The sequence below is a fragment of the Myodes glareolus genome, chromosome 13, assembly GCF_982192425.1.
Source record: "Myodes glareolus chromosome 13, mMyoGla1.1, whole genome shotgun sequence".
Lineage (NCBI taxonomy): Eukaryota > Metazoa > Chordata > Mammalia > Rodentia > Cricetidae > Myodes > Myodes glareolus.
Window position 1 is genome coordinate 44,699,585 of NC_142038.1, and position 18,282 is coordinate 44,717,866.

Consider the following 18,282-nt stretch of genomic DNA (forward strand, 5'->3'; position numbering starts at 1 on the left):
GGAATTTTTCTCTGATCAGGTAAGCGTAATGGTGTTCTCCCCAGGACCATCATGATGGACATCAGCTTGATAACAACTCCAGAAGTTTTTCCACCGTCCTTAAAAGGACAGGCACAAGTCTGGGCATTCAGGAGGCTGTCAATATACAGGTCTAAAAATAGCGCCAGCCGCTGCTCTGCCTTGCCAAGCTCTCATGCAGAACACACAGAAGGGAGAGTTCAGAAGGTGAAAAGAGATGGGGCTCACAGACAGGCATAGCTGGCAGGAAAGCATCCAGGCAGAACCACAGATGCATTACCTGGGTGCCAAGATTATCAACGTTTCTCTAGGTTTTGACCTAGCCTCCTGAAAAACTCCTGACTCCATCCGTTTCCTACATTCGCTGCTCACACTATTCTAGTCTAAGCCACCACGGTTTCTTGACCTAAGGACCGCTATTGCTTGCTCCCCATCAACTGCCTCTGTAACCTTAACCACAAACAGGAATGAAAGCAATTCTCTACCACTTTTCGCCATGGACCTGGCATTTTGTAAAGTCCCTCCTTTTTGGTTAAATGGTGACAGCTTCCCAAAAGCACAGTAATTAGCATGGCCAGAACTAAAGTCACTTGTTTTGACTAGATATTAGAATCTTATCATCCACCCCCATACTGTTGACCCTGGGGAGTAGCTCTCCATAAGAGATGTTCCAAATCACCTAACATTCTTTATCTCACTGCTCACCCTTCTCTGGTCACTCTAGCAATAGCCAATCTCTGGCCAAAATTGGGAAGCTTTGGTATTTGTGCCTATTGTTCTTTAAAAAAGATATGATGATGGGATGCCCCGGGCGGCTCGCAGAGCAGCTTCTAGTCCGACAAGGATGGCTGTGGGTCCCTGCAAGATCTCCAGGGTGGCAGCGCCATGCGGCCGGGGGAGTCAGGCGGATGGTTATGGCGGATAAAAGACTCACAGGACATAGTATTATTTAAAGAAGAGGGAAACATTTATTGCTTAAAGAAGAGGAAAACAGAGAGACATAAGAGAAACATAGAGAAAAACAAAGACACATGTACACACGACAAGAGACAAACACAAGAGAGAGAAAGATGGCAACGAGAGAGGTCAGAAGTGGCTGGGGTGGGCATGGTTAGTCCTTAAAGTGACCGCAAAGGAATAACAGTGCCCTTGTTCCTATCTCTCCCTACTCTGCACTCATAGCTACCCCTAGTCTGAGATCTGAGGCCAAGCTCTTCTGGCTTCAAAATCCAAGACTCTCCTTTTGCAAGATTTCTTGTGTTGAGCCTGGGCTGTAGTAGAGTTGCTAGTTTGCCTGTCTGTCATTCCTTCCACCCACCTTTCAGTCACACCACCAACCACAACTTGCCAAGTGCTGGCTTCAAATCCTCCCCTCTGACTTCTGCACAGGGACCAGGCTTCAGGATTCATCTTCCTGGTGTGAACTCTGGTTTCTGAAGACAAAACTACTTCCACTGACCTTTATAGAAGTCTGCTAGGTTTCTGAATGATATAAAACTCCTGAGAAGAAACAAAATTGTATACTTTGCAAAATATTTTGAAATGAGAGTTTTATAAAAAAAACTTATGAGCGATATTATTTTTCTATTTTAGACCTCACAGCTAATTTGGTACCCAAAAATAGGTGTGATCCTTCTCCAGCAACTTTAATTCTTGCTATTCAAGTTTCATAATCTTTAAGTTAAATGTGATATTATTCAACAGAAAAAAAATTTCATTTTTAACTTCTGACAAATTATGTCTGCTTTAAAAGTCTAGAAAAAACTGAAGTAATGTTTTTAACATGGAGAACTTAAGAGCAAGAAATTTTAAAATCTTTAAAAAAAATTTTTAAAAAAATCCTTGCACACATTTTGAACAGAGTCCATGTCCATGAGATTCCTAAGTCCTAGACTGTGCCCCTCTCTCATCACCTCATGCCACACTTCCCTGTCACACCCCCTTTTCCACCGCAGGTTTGATGTTCCAGAACACTCTACATAACCCGGCTCTGTCTTCCACTCACGCTTCACTACTGGCTCAGATCCTATCCCCCCTCCTCCTGACCCATCATCTTCACAGTGCCCCCTGCTCCCTGGCACGTCCATGCATGCCTGCTCTCTGCCCTTCCCACCAGAACACGGGCAGCTGGAAAGCAGGGGCTTTCTCTCATCTTGTGTATAACCAGTTGCTACTACGTGCACGCATGTCTGCCCCACAGACAGATGGATCCACAGTTGCTGGACTGGCATTTCTTTGAGGGGATGAAGGAAGGGAATCGTGGAAAATATTGGGATCGGGACAAAGAGGGTCATGTGACACTCTCTGTACCGGATATTACAGCACAGAACTGAAAAAGTACCAGTGTCCTAGGTAGTTTCTAGTGCTGTGATGAAACACCATACCCAAAGCAAGTTGGGGTGAAAAGGTTGGTTTCATTTACCCTTCCACATCACAGTTCAGCATCAGAAGCAGTGAGGGTAGGAACTCAAGGCAGGAGCTGATGCCAAGGCCACGAGGACTGCTGCTTGCTGGCTTGTTCAACCTGCTTTCTTATAGAACCCAGGACCACCAGCCCACAGGTGGCCCCACCCACAAAGGACTGTACCCTTCCACATCAACCACTAAGAAAATGCCCTATAGGCTTGGGAACAGTCCAAGTTTACGGAGGCATTTTCTCAATTGATGACACCAGCTGTGTCAAATTAACGTAAAACTAGCCAGCATAGTCTGCTTCACCCAGACCTACATTAAGAGATGGGCAGCCTCCTGAAGCCTGGCCACTGGAAACATACAATGCAGACGACCTAATTTAATCCCCACAACAAGCCTTACAGTCGATACAAAGTCTCACTCACGAAATGGGGAAATGGGCTGGGAGAGGTTGAATCACTGCCTGGCAGCAAAGCCTGCGCCCCCACATTCTGTCTGCCAGCCATTCTGAGGTGCCGGGTCGGTCTATATTTAACTGGTGGCATTTGCCATCTTCTCAAACACCCATTTTTGGTCTCGTCTAGGGCTGTAAAAAAAAAAAATGCCTCAATGAGGGGTTGACTGAGAGAAAAGTGAGTGTTTCAAACCTATCAAACTCTAGAACAGCAAGCAAACATTTTTAAAAAGGAGCATTGTGTTTACAGTCACACAGCCCTTTCCACCAGTTGGGGTGACTCTGGGAGGACACCCCAGGATTGCAAAAGCCAGGGACATCTGTTCTCCAGATGCCTCTATTGAGCTGGCACTGAATTCCAAAGCTACCAGAGGTGGAACTGGATTGGAATTTGTAACCTTTCGTTTTCCAGACTCCTCTTGATTTCCCCTACAGTGCTTCTGGGTGACAAATAATCGACACAATATCCGGGATGTATGAAGAGTGGTCCCAAGACTACCAATCTGTCCATACTACTCCTCCCTTCACCCACATCCCTAAGGCGCCCAGAGGGGAGTGGAGGAGGGGAGGTCTGATGGAGCCTGAGGGTGAAGGGGGTATAACAGTTGTAAATTAGTGTTTCCAGAACTGTTGGGGGGGGGCAGGGAAGGGACTCAGACTCATCAGCACCTTGTTAAGGCTCCCCTGAGAGCCACTATACAGGCAGAAAAGCAAGTTCCAGTGATAAATCGACTTCCCATGTCTTTATTTCTCAGCGCTTTTTCTCAGCCCTAAGATGACTGTGGGGAGGGGGTGCGGGGAATAGGTGTGTGTGTGTGTGTGTGTGTGTGTGTGCGCACACACACACACAAAGAGAAACAAACACCCATACACACACACACTAGGAGACATACACATACACACTAGGCTTAGCAAAAGTTGATTTTCAGAAGACCTATGAGGGTGTTCCCTACTTTGGCCGAAAAATCGGTGAAACAGCTACAGTGTGACTCCACTCTTAGAAATGATTGCAAAAGATCCTCTGAGTGGGGGAACTCAGCATTTTCAATAGCCCTTGTGTGAACAGGAAGCCGTTCCTGGCTGCTTATTCCCAAGGCTCCCTTTCACTGTCTGGATTCAGGGGGCCGACTCAAGCGAAGGTGTGCATGAAGATTTTAGGCATTTCTCGGTTTGCTCTGGTGATGGAATTTCACTCGCGGTGGTGATAAACTGCTTTTGAGCCCCGAGAAGAGTAGAGTAGAATGTAGAGGTGAGGGTGGCCGCTGCTGTAATCACCCTATACCGGACTCCTTACCTGGCATTTCTAGTGTCCTTATAAAAACCTACCACCCCACCCCAAAAGACCAAGAGAATATGCTTCTTCTAATAGCAGTCCATGGTCATAGAAATTGGTTTCAAAGTCATTATGCTGTTTTTCCTTTAAAACAGTGATGAATGTACCACAGATTCATGTGTAAAACAAACTATCCTAACATCAGGGTGAAACTGGAAGGTGACGTCAACACTCATTTCTGTTGGTCACTCTATTCCCAGCTTGCCCCGGTGTCCTGTGTTTATACCATGCCAGGAAGGGCAGTTAGCCCGACTTTATAAATGAAAAGTTGAATTTAAGATTGGCTTGCCCTGACTGGCTGCTCTGAAAAGCCATCTTTGCATTGTTCCTGGTGCTGCTCGGCGCTCGCTGCAGCCGCCTTCGCCACCCGCCCCCGCCCCCGTCGCCGCCTCCGCCTCCTCCTCCTCCTCCTCCTCTTCCTTCTCCTCCTTCTCCTCCTCCTCCTCCTCCTCCTCCTCCTCCTCCTCCTCCTCCTCCTCCTCCTCCTCCTCCTCCTCCTCCTCCTCCGCGGCGGACTCCCGCAGCTCTCTCGCCAGAGTCCTCTAACTCGATTCTTCTCGCCCTCGCTGCATCGGATCACCGGCGTGCCCCACCATGTCAGACGCGGCCGTGGACACCAGCTCCGAGATCACCACCAAGGACTTGAAGGAAAAGAAGGAAGTTGTGGAGGAGGCAGAGAATGGAAGAGACGCACCTGCCAATGGCAATGCTAAAGAGGAAAATGGGGAGCAGGGGGCCGACAATGAGGTAGATGAAGAAGAGGAAGAAGGTGGGGAGGAAGAGGAGGAGGAAGAAGGTGACGGTAAGGAAGAGGATGGAGATGAAGATGAGGCTGAGGCTCCTACGGGCAAGCGGGCAGCTGAAGATGATGAGGATGATGATGTTGACACCAAGAAGCAGAAGACAGACGAGGATGACTAGACAGCAAAGGACAAGCTAAACTAAGGCCGCCATGACCTAGTCACCCTCCACTTCCCGTCTCAGAATATAAACGTGGTCACCTTCGAGTAGAGGAGCAGGCCCCACCCGCCAACAGCGGGCAGTGCCACCCACAGATGACACGCGCTCTCCATCAACCCACCAAAACCATAACATGAATTTGCAACAGGGGAGGAGAAAACCAAAACTGCCAAGGCCCTGCTTTTTTTCTTAAAATACTTTAAAAGGAAAAATTTGTTTGTACTTTTTATTTACATTTTATATTTTTGTACATATTGTTAGGGGTCAGCCATTTTTGATGATAACTGGTGACCAGACCAGCCTTCAGAGCGTTCTCTGTCCTACTCCTGACCTTACTTGTGGTGTGACCATGTTCATTATAATCTCAAAGGAGGAAAAAACTTGTAAAAAAAAAAAAATGACAACAAAAAAACAATCTTATTCCGAGCATTCCAGTAACTTTTTTTGTGTATGTACCTAGCTGTACTGTAAGTAGTTGGTTTGTATGAGATGGTTTAAAAGGCCAAAAATTAAAGGTTTCTTTTTTTTCTTCCTTTTTTTGTCTATGAAGTTGCTGTTTATTTATTTATTGGGGGGGGGGCCTGTTTGATGTATGTGTGAAACAATGTCCAACAATAAACCGGAATTTTATTTTGCTGAGTTGTTCTAAAAAAAAAAAAAAAAAAAATTGGCTTGCCCTGCCTGAGCTAGATAGGTGACAGAACAGAATTTTGATCTAGGTCCCTCTGCTTTGATATTCTGACGATGCTTTTTTAAATGTATTTTTTCATTAGCCTATACTAATGATACACAATAATGGTTTTATACGACATTTCCATGCATGTATGTAATTTATTTCGATCTTATTCACCCTCTATGACCCTCTCTTGTCCCCTTTCCACCCCTGCTCATTTTTCTTTAGCCAACTAGCTGCCCTTTAGGAGGGAGGGACCCAATTAGTTAGAATTGCTGGTAGGACCTTATGGGAAGGGTTGTTTACAGACGCACAAACAACCTGCCAGTGTCTGAAGAAAACATTTTTCCTTCCACAGCAATCATTAACTGCCCAGAAATCCTCTTGCATGGGGAGGGGGGGGTCCAGCTTCAAGGGCCCCTCCCCACTCTATGGCAGCATATTGGCCCAATCTTGTGCACCTAACTGCACCTGCTGTGAGTTTATGAGCACATCAGCCTTGTCATGCCTGAAAGACATCACTGCGCAGCAGTCCACCCCTCCCCCTGGCTCTTAGCGTCTTCCCACCCCTCCCCCACAATGTTCCTTGGACCTTGGGGAAAGCGATATAGATGTCCCATTCACACATGCAACGGTCACCTATTCTCAGCACTCTGACAGTCATGAGCCTCTACAGTAACTGACCGAGGTATTAATCGATGGGTGTGGATCTAAATACTTTGAAAACACCTTGGTCACATCGTGTCCATTTAATAGAGCATCGACAGGAGCTTCTCTGCTAGGGCTTACCACCATCCCTGCCTCAAAGCCAATCAGAAAACACTCGGTTTCCTCCATAACAGACTTGTCACTTGTCTTAGGGTTTCTATTGCTGTAAAGAGACACCATGACCATGGCAACTCCTATAAAGGAAAACGCTTGATCTTTTTTCTTGTAAAAGAAAACATTTAATTGAGGTGGCTCATTTACAGTTCAGGGTTTTAGTACATAATCATTATGGCGGGAAGCAAGGCAGCATGCAGGCAGACACGGAGCTAGAGAAAGAGCTGAGAGTTCTACATCTGGACTCACAGGCAACAGGAAGTGGTCTGAGACACTGGGCGTGACTTGAGCATACTTGAGATCTCAAAGTTTGCCTCCGCAGGGGCCCACTTACTCCAAGAAGACCAACCTACTCCAACAAAGTCATACCTCCTGATACTGCCCGCTCCCTTTGGAAACCATTTTCTTTCAAACCACCATGTCTCTATGGCACCAGTGGGCACAGCTTGCCTGGCAGGTTGGTAATATAGCATGCAGAGACCACAGCTGAGTAAGATTGTTGATTTTTCTCCTATGACAGTTCCCAAAGCCCCTTCCAGCACTATGAGGGCTGGCCACCAGGAGGAATTCTCAAGCTCAATTCCAGCTTGATTTCTATGTCCTACAACCAGTGTGTGTGTGTGTGTGTGTGTGTGTGTGTGTGATGTCTTCAGCAATAGGAGGTGGGCAACCAACAGCAGTATCCTGTGTTTGGGAAGTAAAAGGACCCACCTGGACCAATAACTCATAGAATCCCAGGATGTTAACAACTATTGTATATGAATTACTAGTTCACCAAATACAAAATCACTTGGAAGGAGGCGATCAGGAAAGAACAGTAGGAAACAAATCTCATAAGCTCATATCCTAGAATATTGCAATCAGTTTTTCCATTTACTAAAATTTCTATAGTCATAAAAATAATAGGCTCCAACATAACACAAACTCTATTCCCCATAAATTCAGCATCAACGGTCTACTTCTTAAGATTTGGCATCAGTAAGCTTGAAGTCTTGTATGCATCACCCCCAAAAGTTAGAGAGTTATCTTTATCTAAATGGATCTGCCTGAGGTCAAAGTTCACAGCCCAGTCAATTTCTCACGGGTCTCCAGGACTACTATACCGGACCAAGTGTTAGAGGCTATGTCAAGGAAATAACTTTACAGAATTTCATCTTCCTAATGGAAGTACCTGTCAACAAAGTGGCAATATTCCAAGGGAAAAAAATAGTATGCCAAATATACATGCTTTTTAACTTACTACTGACCATCTCTGTTCACATGGCAATATGCCTTCTTTTCTTCTTTTAGATGTATTTATTTTATGAGTGTTTTGCCTGCATGTATGTCTGTGCACAATGTGCATCCCTGATGCCTATGAAAGTCAGAAAAGGGTGTCGGATTCTCTGGAATTACAGATGATTGTGAACCACCATGTGGATGCTGAGAACCTGGATCCTCTGGAAGAACAAGAACTCTTAACCACTGAAGCATCTTGCCAGCCCCACAATGTGCCTCTTTCTTCTTAAGCTCCCAAACAACATTGCCCCCTGGGTTTTAGAAAGCAGACATTGAATCACTACTGCCTTTGGGCAGTTTTGTGGTGTCATGACAACACTCCCCACCCTTATTCATACATGATGGTGTCTTCATCTCCACAACACTGATTCAGTAGGAAGAGCAAATTCCCAAGGGGAGGGTACCAGTCAGTGAGAAAAACAGAGTACTGCACAGTAATGCACACTTCCTGCTTTTGTTTGTATTTTAAAGAAAGTGATGCAGAAAAAAAAAAAAGAAGCATCTTTGCCTGCTGGTGGTGGCGCACACCTTTAACACCAGCGCTCAGGAGGCAGAGGCAGGCAGATCTCTGTGTGTTCGAGGCCAGCCTGATCTACAGAGCAAGTTCCAGGACAAACTCCAAAAGTTACACAGAGAAATCCTGTCTCAAAAAAACAATTAGAAAAAGAGGCATGTTTGCTTGTGTTGGCATAGCAAATACCCACAAGGGTTATACCAGAATTGTTGGCATCAGGAGCACCCAAGAAGGAGACAGGTTTAGAAGGAGGCATTTGACTATTTTCTTTTATAATTCCTATGTGTATGTTATGATGTATAACTCTTTCATATTTTCAAAATAAATCAAAGACTAACAAAGCTTCCCCTTTATTTCCTATTTGGTTAATCTCAGAATTTCTGCATTCCTCAGCTAAACCACTTGGTGTTTAGAAGCTGGGTTTTGTTTGGTTTGGTTTTTGGTTTTTTGCTCTTCACAAAAACAATCAGAGGAAATACAAGGGTATGAATTGTCATGCCAACCTCTAAGGGCTAGGAAACTATTGACTAAACCAAGGCTTTTTCTAGAAGTTGCTGCCTTTATAGACATGACCAGGTATGTTTTAATTACTATTGCTTCAGGGTCTGAGCTTCCAAAGGCATTTAAACCAACAAAGTGATGCTGGTGCGGGAGAATTATCTGTATTCTGTCAATCATATTTTAATAAAATGCTGATTGGCCAGGCAGGCAGTATAGGCGGGAAAGCCAGACAGGAAGTAGGGGTGGAGCAAAGAGACTGCAGGAAGCTCCCTCTGCCACTTCTGCACAGACCACCGAAGAGGCAACATGTAAGCTGACAGCTAAAAAAGGTACCAAGCCACGTGGCTAACATAGATCAGAATAATGGGTTAATATAAGCTATAAGAGTTAACAAGAAGCCTGACCTAATGGGCCAATCAGCTTTATAACTTATAGAGATCTCTGTGTGGTTGAGTCTCTCTGGGACTTGCCGGTTGTGGGGTACTGGGCGGGAACAGATACCTCAACAAGCCGGCCATCATGTTACATGATACCCTCATTGAACTCAAATTAAACTCAAATGAGGCTACTAAAGAAGTCTCTTATCAATTCTAACCATGTAGGCTAAGTCTGAAGAGGTCTAGCCTAAGACAGCCCCTGACCCATCGCCACTCACTCTTCTGTTTCATAAGTTTCCTTTGATGTAAACTCTCATTTCCTTCTAGGTGGGGAATAGGGGAGAGAAACAGATGAGAACATATATAATGACAGCTTATGTGTGGAAAATTCAAATGAGACCCAGCACTTTGCATGCTGACAAGAAGAAAAAAAAGAAGGAGGAGAAGAAGGAAGAGGAGGAGAAGAAGGAAGAGGAGGAGGAAGAAGAAAGAAGGAGGAGGAGAAGAAGAAGGAAGAAGAAAGAAGAAAGAACAAGAAGAACGAGAAGGAGGAAGAAGAAGAACAAGAACCAGAGGAAAAGGAAGTTTGCTGCGAGATTGTTGTCTCCTAGAAATGTCCAAGAAGCTACACCCATGAAGTCTCACCAGTATGAATGCCTAAACAAAAGCTGAACAAAGACCACATCAATAGACATGCTACCATGGAAAAGGGAAAGATCCTGGGCCCCAAGACCTGGATTCATACACATATAAATAACGCTGTATGGACTAAGTAGGTTGTATTTATATATTTAGGAATATATATATGTATATATATACATATATGTGTGAATACATATATCAAAAATTTAAAAAGAGATCAAGAGATCATAAACTTGAAAGAGAGCTGGAGGGCATAAAGAAAGGACTAGAGGGGAAAAGGGGAAGAGGGAAGTAATGCAATTATATTTTAACCTCAAAAATAATAAAAATATTAAATACTTTTTAAAATAGCATACCATTGTCACAAGTATTAAAATTTGTGCATATCCCAGAACATACACACCTATAAACAAATAAATAAATAAGAGATAAAGATGAACTTAAAAAGAACAAGATAAAATAGCAAAGGGAAACCAGGTTTGAGCCTGGGTCTCACAGTCAGAGGCTAGCTATGGGACAAATCCTCTCCAATTTTCAGTTTATATTCAAAGACATTTTGCTTAAATTTGCTTGAAGTTTTCCACAACGTGAACTTGTTGACAGTGCTAATACAGCCCCATGTATATTCCCAGCAGCCACAGAGGCTCAGCATTCGCATAAGAGGAGGCTGAGACCACCTGCAGATTAGAAGGGCCGTGTGAAGAACCCGGGCGGACGTCATGCAGTGCCGCAGGTGCTGAGACAGATAAACACAAGATAGATGTGCACCTGAAAGGCCAAGGGGAACAAAAAGAAAAGAAAAAAAAAAACAGCATCAGTGTCAACACCGTCAGCCTGTGCCCGGCTCTGTCCTCATGCTGTTATCATCCTGTATCTTATGACATGTCCTTGAAATTGCCCCTGACAGACACCAATGCTCAGGAAAGATCATCTACTTACCCAGCAGTAAGAAGACAAGTGACACCAGGTCCGCCCAGCTTCAAAGCTTTCACCCTGAGAGTTCTTCTGGATCAGAAATGGGTCCAAGGGAGCGGAAGGAAGTCGCCTGCCATGCCGTAGGCTAAAGTTCTCAAGTCAAAAACAGGTCTATGGCCTACAGGGCCCTCCCGGTAATCCCCAGCAACTGGTGACTTTTTTTAATGCACGTTTTTATGTAGCCGAGTGCTTGCCCTGCATGTGTATCTATGAACCACTTGCACGCAGAGTTAGCAGAGACCAGAAGAGGATGTCGGATCCCCCAGAATTAGAATTACAGGCAGTTGTGAGCCACCATTTTGGACTGGGAACTGAAATCAGGTCCTCTGGAAGAGCAGTCAGTATTCTTAATGGCTGAGCCATCTCTCTAATTTCTGATGGCTTTTTTGAATGCCCGTTTCCACAGCTATAAACTACAGTTAAAGCCACCTCTATTAAAAAAGAAAAAAAAAAACCTTTCCTTGGGAATAAAATGACAAAATAGAACACCTCCTGGAACTGTAACTGACAGATCCCAGAGTTGGTGAGAGCCTGTGTCCGTCTCCCCAGGATTGCCCACTCAGTTCTCACGCCTCAAACCAGTTCTGCGGAACCCCTTCCACAGATACATTCTTTAAAAGCTGTCCCTCTTGGACCTGCAGCAGTCGACAGGCATTGTTGTTCCACTCCCGTTTATGAACTGACATCTTAACCAGTTTGCTACAGCCAAGCCTCAGGTCTCCAGGCTACAGCCTATTAGGAAATGCGTCCTCATTTACTGTTAAATGCCCAGAATCCATCTCTGGCTTGTCACTGTCTTATGGCTGCTCTCTGTCTTGGGGCTTCAAGCGATGAAGTTTTATGCAGTTGGGTTGTTTTGTTTTCTAATTGGAGCTATAGATTTCAAGAAGAAAACAAAATGGTGTTTAATTAACACTCACTCTGGAGTTTGAAAGTTCTTTCATCTCAAGTCAAGACAGTGAAGATAGTGCATGTCTTGCTAAACGGAGGAAACCCCTAGTCATGGGTCTTTTCTGAAGAGCAGGCCGTGTGGTAATTCTTCCCACATCTGAAACACTTTGTGAAGTCTGGAGTTCCTTTACTCCAGAGGTCAGTAGGAAGAATGGATTTGGATTTTGACATCCATGGGGTTGAGCCCCAGCCCTCCCACATACTCGCATGGAGCCTCAATAAAGTTATCTTACCTGAGTTTCGGTCTGTCCTATAGGGCAGTGAGGAGCAGCCATCTACTCTGTTTGTTGCTACGAGAAAGCACCTCACAACTTAAGGGGCAGAGCTTTGCTTTTCTCACGGTTTCAGAGGCTTCAGTCTGCCATGGGAGGTTGTGACAGAGGAAAGCAACTCATACCACGGCAGCTAAGAAGCAGAAAAAAAAAATACAAGAAGGGGTCAGGACAAGACATAGCCCTATGAGCATGCTCCATAATGCCCTGCTCCCGCCAGCTAGACCACACTCTTAAAACTTCCAGGAACAATCCCTAGCCAGGTATGGTGGTGCATGCACTCAGAATATTGAGCTCGGAGGATTATCATGAGTTTGAAGTCAGCCCGGGCTACATGGCGAAACCTGTCCTTTAAAAAATATGAAAAACACAATGGCACATAGTAACACACATCTAAAATCCCAGTACTTGAGAGGCAGAGGCGGGAAGATCAGAAGCTCAAGGTCATCCTCAGCTAAAGAGTGAGTTTTAGCCTGGGCTATATGAGACTTGGTCTCATACACATACAAAATATTAAGTTTCCAGAAATTCTGAAAACAACGCCACCACTTAGGAACCAAGGCTTCAACACACAAGTCTATGAGGGACATTTCATAGTTAAACCATAAAGCACAGTGGGCCATTCCTGATATGATGGGGTGAATGTCTATAAGCAACAGAACTCTAGCAAGAGAAGAATGTATTAGAGTCTACAGAAGCATGAATGTGCACACATAGAAGCCAGCGGTTGTTGCAAGCTCTTTCAGCCTGGGCAGTAAGACTTCTGTCCAGATATTACTTTGAGCTGCACAGTGGGCTCTACCATCCCTTGTTTCTTCCCTGTCTTCCGAGTGATGCCCAAAGAATCCAACTCAAGACTCTAACCAGCTGACACATTTACTGGAGACAGGGAAAAACAAAATTGGGTGTTTCTGGAGGCAGAGTCCCCTCACACAAGGAAGTCACATCCAAGTGTCCACAAAGTGACTAGCCACGGCAAAGGGATGATTGTGAAGAATAAAGAAGGCAATACGCATAAAGCTCTTAGCAACTTAGTAGAATGTAACAGATGGCCAATAAGTGGCAGCTATTATTATTGCTATAATTAGTATTATTTTAACAGCTTCCACGGTAGCCATAAGGGGTGAGACGGCAGATGATAAAAATACATTCCTCTGAGGTGAATTCGTGATGGAAGAGCAAGGGGTGCCATTGGCACAATAGACACCCAACACACAGGTCCAAAGCACCCAGGGATGACACCTAGACAGACCAAGTCCAGCTCATGGGCTATCTTGGAAACCCCGGTTGGTGTGGATGCTGAAGGAAGCCTATATTCCCTGTATGAGACCAAAATGGAAGGTAGGGACTCCCTGTCCTGCTCAGATTCCACGGTACCAGGAGTGCATTCCTCTGCTTGCCTGGGAAGTTCTTCTATTTTAGCAACTTGTCTCAAGTCCTACGTAAAGGAAAGATAGATCTGAGGTTCTCTTGTGTTTAACATGACAAGGCCTCAGGGAGTTCCCGGGCTAGTGGGAAGGAAAAAGGATAGTGATTATGCCAAGATGAAGAGCGATTTAAGAACACACATAGATCTGCACATTGTGCATTAGAAAGGCAGCTGAAGTCTGCAAACAGTAGCCTAGCGTAACCACACGGAACATGAAATCTGGTGTGGCAGCTAACTCTTCATATCTGTCTGCTGCCTACAGACTCCTCACCATAGGTGCAAATCCCACAAGCAGAGGCTTAGAGGTATAACTAAAAGAAGAGGGTTGAAGATGGCTCAGTGGCTAAGGACACCAACTGCTCTTCCGGAGGACCGAGTTTGAGTCCCAGCACCCACCTGGCAGCTCACAACCACTTGTAAGTCCAGTTCCAGAGGGCCCGACTCCCTCTTCTGACCTCCGAGGTAACAAGCATGCATGTGGTACACAGACATATGTGCAGGCAAAACACCCATGCACATGAAATAAAATAAGAAATGTTTTTAATTAGAAGTAGAATACTACCTTGGAAACTGTGCTCCTGGAGAAACAAGAACACCATGGAGATAGTTTGTGAATTAAACCAAAGTGAAAGCGCCTTCACCTTCACCTCTGCTCCAGGGAAACAGCCGTTAGTGCTCACCCAGTGCTCTTTGTACGGGAGCCAGCATCACAGAACCTCTGGCGGTCCCTAACACACTCACCGGAGTGACAGAAGCTGCAGGAGACTTCTGTGTTTCTACTTTCCAAAATCACCCCACATCTGGGATTCTATTTGATCCCTCTCTTCTATATGAATCATTTGTTTTCCTTTTTTTTGAGTCTCTGTACACTTGATTTCTAATTTCAAATTGTTCTTTTTTTTTTTTTTTTTTTTTTTTGGTTTTTCGAGACAGGGTTTCTTTGTAGCTTTAGAGCCTGGCCTGGAACTAGCTCTTGTAGACCAGGCTGGCCTTGAACTCACAGAGATCCGCCTGTCTCTGCCTCCCGAGTGCTGGGAAAAAGGCGTGCAGCACCACCGCCCGGCTCAAATTGTTCTTTTATAAATTCTGATTATTAAAAGTTTTGGGATCACCTTTTTTTTTCCCAAGAGAGGGTTTCTCTGCGTAACCTTGGCTGTCCTGAAACTCACTCTGTATTCCAAGCTGGCCTTGAACCCACAGAGACCTGCTTGTCTTCACCACCTGAGCACTGGGATTATAGGCATGCATCACCACCACTCAGCAACTTGAACATTTTTTATATTGAAGTATTATTGATAACTCCGAAGGATTTAAGGCATTAATACAAATGAGCTCCTCATACTGTACTTGTTCTCAGTGTGTTAGCGATGTAAACTGTGCTATAGACATCACCCCTGCTTTGAGATCTCTTGGGGCTTCCAGATGTCTTTGCTAAATCCCCTATCAACATGCTAACTACGGGTTCACTACCATTTCCTTTTACAGGCAATGCTTACGCTTACGGCCTGCGAGGTTGTGTCTGTTATTTATCTGTTGTGGTTGTTTTATCATTGCCCATGCCCAATGCTAATTGCCAAGCTTGGAGTGGCCTAAAGCGTTTTTTCAAAAGCACGACTAGATTTAATTGAGAATAAAGTTCCTGCGAGCTAACTTGGAAACACCGCAAGCGCCAGTTCTTGCAGAATGACATGCTGCCGTTCTCAGTTGCTACTTGGACGCAGTGGAAACTGTGCTGTCGTCACATGCAACAAATCTTAATAAGATCTGTGTATCAGAAAAAAATAATGAAGAAATGTACATTCCACACCATTCGGAATCTTCTACTTGTCTTAATAAACTCAGGCTGTAATCCAAGTTGGGACAGTAATAATATTAAATCATGGTTATTAACCAATTGAACTTTAGTTAAGGTTTAATGAAGCAAGGACCGACTCCTTCATCCAAACACTCTATGCCTCGAGCTGCAATGGTTCTGAGAGTGTGATTAAGAGCAAAGGCGGCAGCCAGACATGGTGGCATGTTTGGAGCTCAGCACCAAGGGTCTTACACCCACAGGTCTCCAGATAATCCAGGAATATTAAGCATACATGAACATCTTTCCAATGGGAAAGATGAAAGACCTGTTTTTCTGTCCAGAAAGCTGAGAATTGGAAGCTTAATTGTCTGGTAATCTGTGCTACCTGTTGAGCCAGGCCATATCAAGCCGGGGGTGGCTAGTAATCTAAATGACCCTTATAGCCGGAGGCTCCCCCAAACTCCCACAACCAAGACCAGAGGTGCTTAATAGCCCAATTGACCTCCACAGTCATTATCTGTATGAAGGAGACCAGGCCAGATCTTTCCTTAGGCCCTTAAGCTAGTACAGGTAGACCTATCTCTAGAACCCATCTTCTCGGAAGAAATGACAGGTATCCTGAGTTGAGTGTCAATGTAATTGTGCCTCTTATGCAATGAGAATTGTAGTAAGTCAGAACATTTATTTCCTAATTGCACTGGGTTTAGATACATTGGAAATAAACTGCCTGCTTTTAGACTCCCTGAAGTATGGTCCAGGTTGACCAAGCCAATCTGCACCCGTTTTCATTCTCATCTCTGCATGGTTCACTTCCCTGTGTGACACCTACAGGGACCCCTCAGTGATGTATGCCTTTAACCCCAGTTCTTGGAAGGCAGAGGGAGGTGGATCTCTGAGGTCTAGGACAGCCAGGGCTACCCAGAAGAAACACTGTCTCAAAAAAAGAGCAAAGGCAGCCAGGGTCTTCAGGAGTTTTCAGGCCAATAGAAGAAAAAGACATGACTGTATAGAGAAGCAAAGTAGCAAATGCTACCTGTGACAGCTGGAGCTACCCAGGTAAGAGAGAAGAGGCATGGCTAACACCCCCAAGTAGCTCCTTCCAAAGGATGTGGGTGGATCCTGTTCACCTTCCCAGGAAATGCAAAGAACTTGCTCAAGTTTTGGTAAGAAACAAAAACCAGTCCAAGTACCTTTAGATGAGTAGTTAGCAACCTTCCTAATGCTTCCTTTAACACAGTTTCTCATGTTGTGGTGACCCCCCAACCATAAAATTATTCTATTGCTTCTTCATAACTGTAATTTTGCTGCTGTTATGAATCCTAATGTAAATATCTGATATGCAGGATATATCTGCTATGCGACCTCCATAGGGCTCATGACCCATGGGTTGAGAACCACTGCTTTAGAAGCATGTGGCTTCATTCAAAACCTTAGGTTTGAAGTTTGCGGGATTCTGAGACAACTGAGTGGGATTTCAAGGCCACAACTAGGCGTCTGTGAACCAGCACATAAGTGATTTTTACCAAATAGCCCCAGCTCACCTCCTTCCCAGGGACACTTCCCTTTGTGGGAAGGTGAGGCACATGACAGTCCTGTGCACTGATAGTTCTGTTTTTGAGAGTAGACATATCATATTGCTTCCAGGCCAGAGCATCTTATCACCAGCAGCACACAGCCCAGCATAAACCCATCAACCAAGGCAGTGGTTCTCAATCTGTGGGTCGCGACCCCACACGGGTCGCATATCAGAGATCCTGCATCTCGGATATTTACCCTAAATTACAGTAGCAAAATTACAGTTACAAAGTAGCAACAAAACTGACTTTACAGTCAGGGGATCACCATAGCATGAGGAACTAACTGTATTAAAGGGTCACAGCATTAGGAAGGTTGAGAACCCCTGGTCTAAGGTTTCCAGCAACTCGCTACCACAGTCAAACCTTGTCAGCGCTGACGGAAATGGGTTCAAACTCCAGGAGCGTAAACTGCCACAGCCCTGGAGATGCCAGGCCGTCGCTGTTTCCATGGTTACCAGCAGTGCTGAGAGCACAGCTTTTCTCACACCACGGAGCTCAAGAATGAACAGTGAACATACAGCCCAGCTGCTGCCGGTATTCACATGTACAGACTCGACAAAACTCAGAGGGAAACACGCCCTTTGCCTCCCGTCTGTCTTCAAAGTCCTCTGAGAACCTAACGTAGCTTCTAGCATCCCAGTGACCGCGGGCTTCTGGAGAAGGCACCTGAGGGCTGAGAACTGACAGAAACAGATGCTCATCGCCAACACACAAGATCTCGTTCCAATTCTTTCTTATTTTTTTCTTTCTTTCTTTTTTTAAGATTAGCATAAAAAGTAAGGAGTTGAAGTGTGTTCCAGGGACCTTCGCACCGCAGAATCTCTGGAGGTTCTCTGTCCGCCCCGGTCACTGGAGGTTCTCTGTCCGCCCCGGTCACTGGGGGTTCTCTGTCCGCCCCCGTCACTGGGGGTTCTCTGTCCGCCCCGGTCGTTTAGCAGTAGACTCTCAGAGCCTAGGGGTCTTCGTACCCACTGAATCCCAAGGCCCTCTGTCCCGTGTTAAAGGCGATTTACCCACAAAAGAAAGATTTAAAAAAGAGTGAAGTCACTCCTACATAAAAAGGGTTACTATAGCTGGGCGGAGGTGGTGCATTTCTTTATCCCAGCACTTGGGAGGCCCAGGCAGGTGGATCTCTGTGAGTTCGAAGTGAGCCTGGTCTACTAAATGAGTTCCAGGACAGCCAGGACTGTTACACAGAGGAAACCCTGTATTTTAATGTTCTCCGTAAGCTTTGTGTTTCTTACAGAGTTTAGTCATATCGAAGTTATAGATCCTGAAAATTTGATCTAGAATCTGCAG

At 45.0% G+C, this 18,282-nt stretch overlaps 1 pseudogene; it reads left to right on the forward strand.

Annotated features, from left to right (window-relative positions):
- The first annotated feature begins 4,701 nt into the window (after window positions 1–4,701).
- LOC148120001 (prothymosin alpha pseudogene) lies at window positions 4,702–5,712 on the forward strand (annotated as a pseudogene).
- Window positions 5,713–18,282: the final 12,570 nt, after the last annotated feature.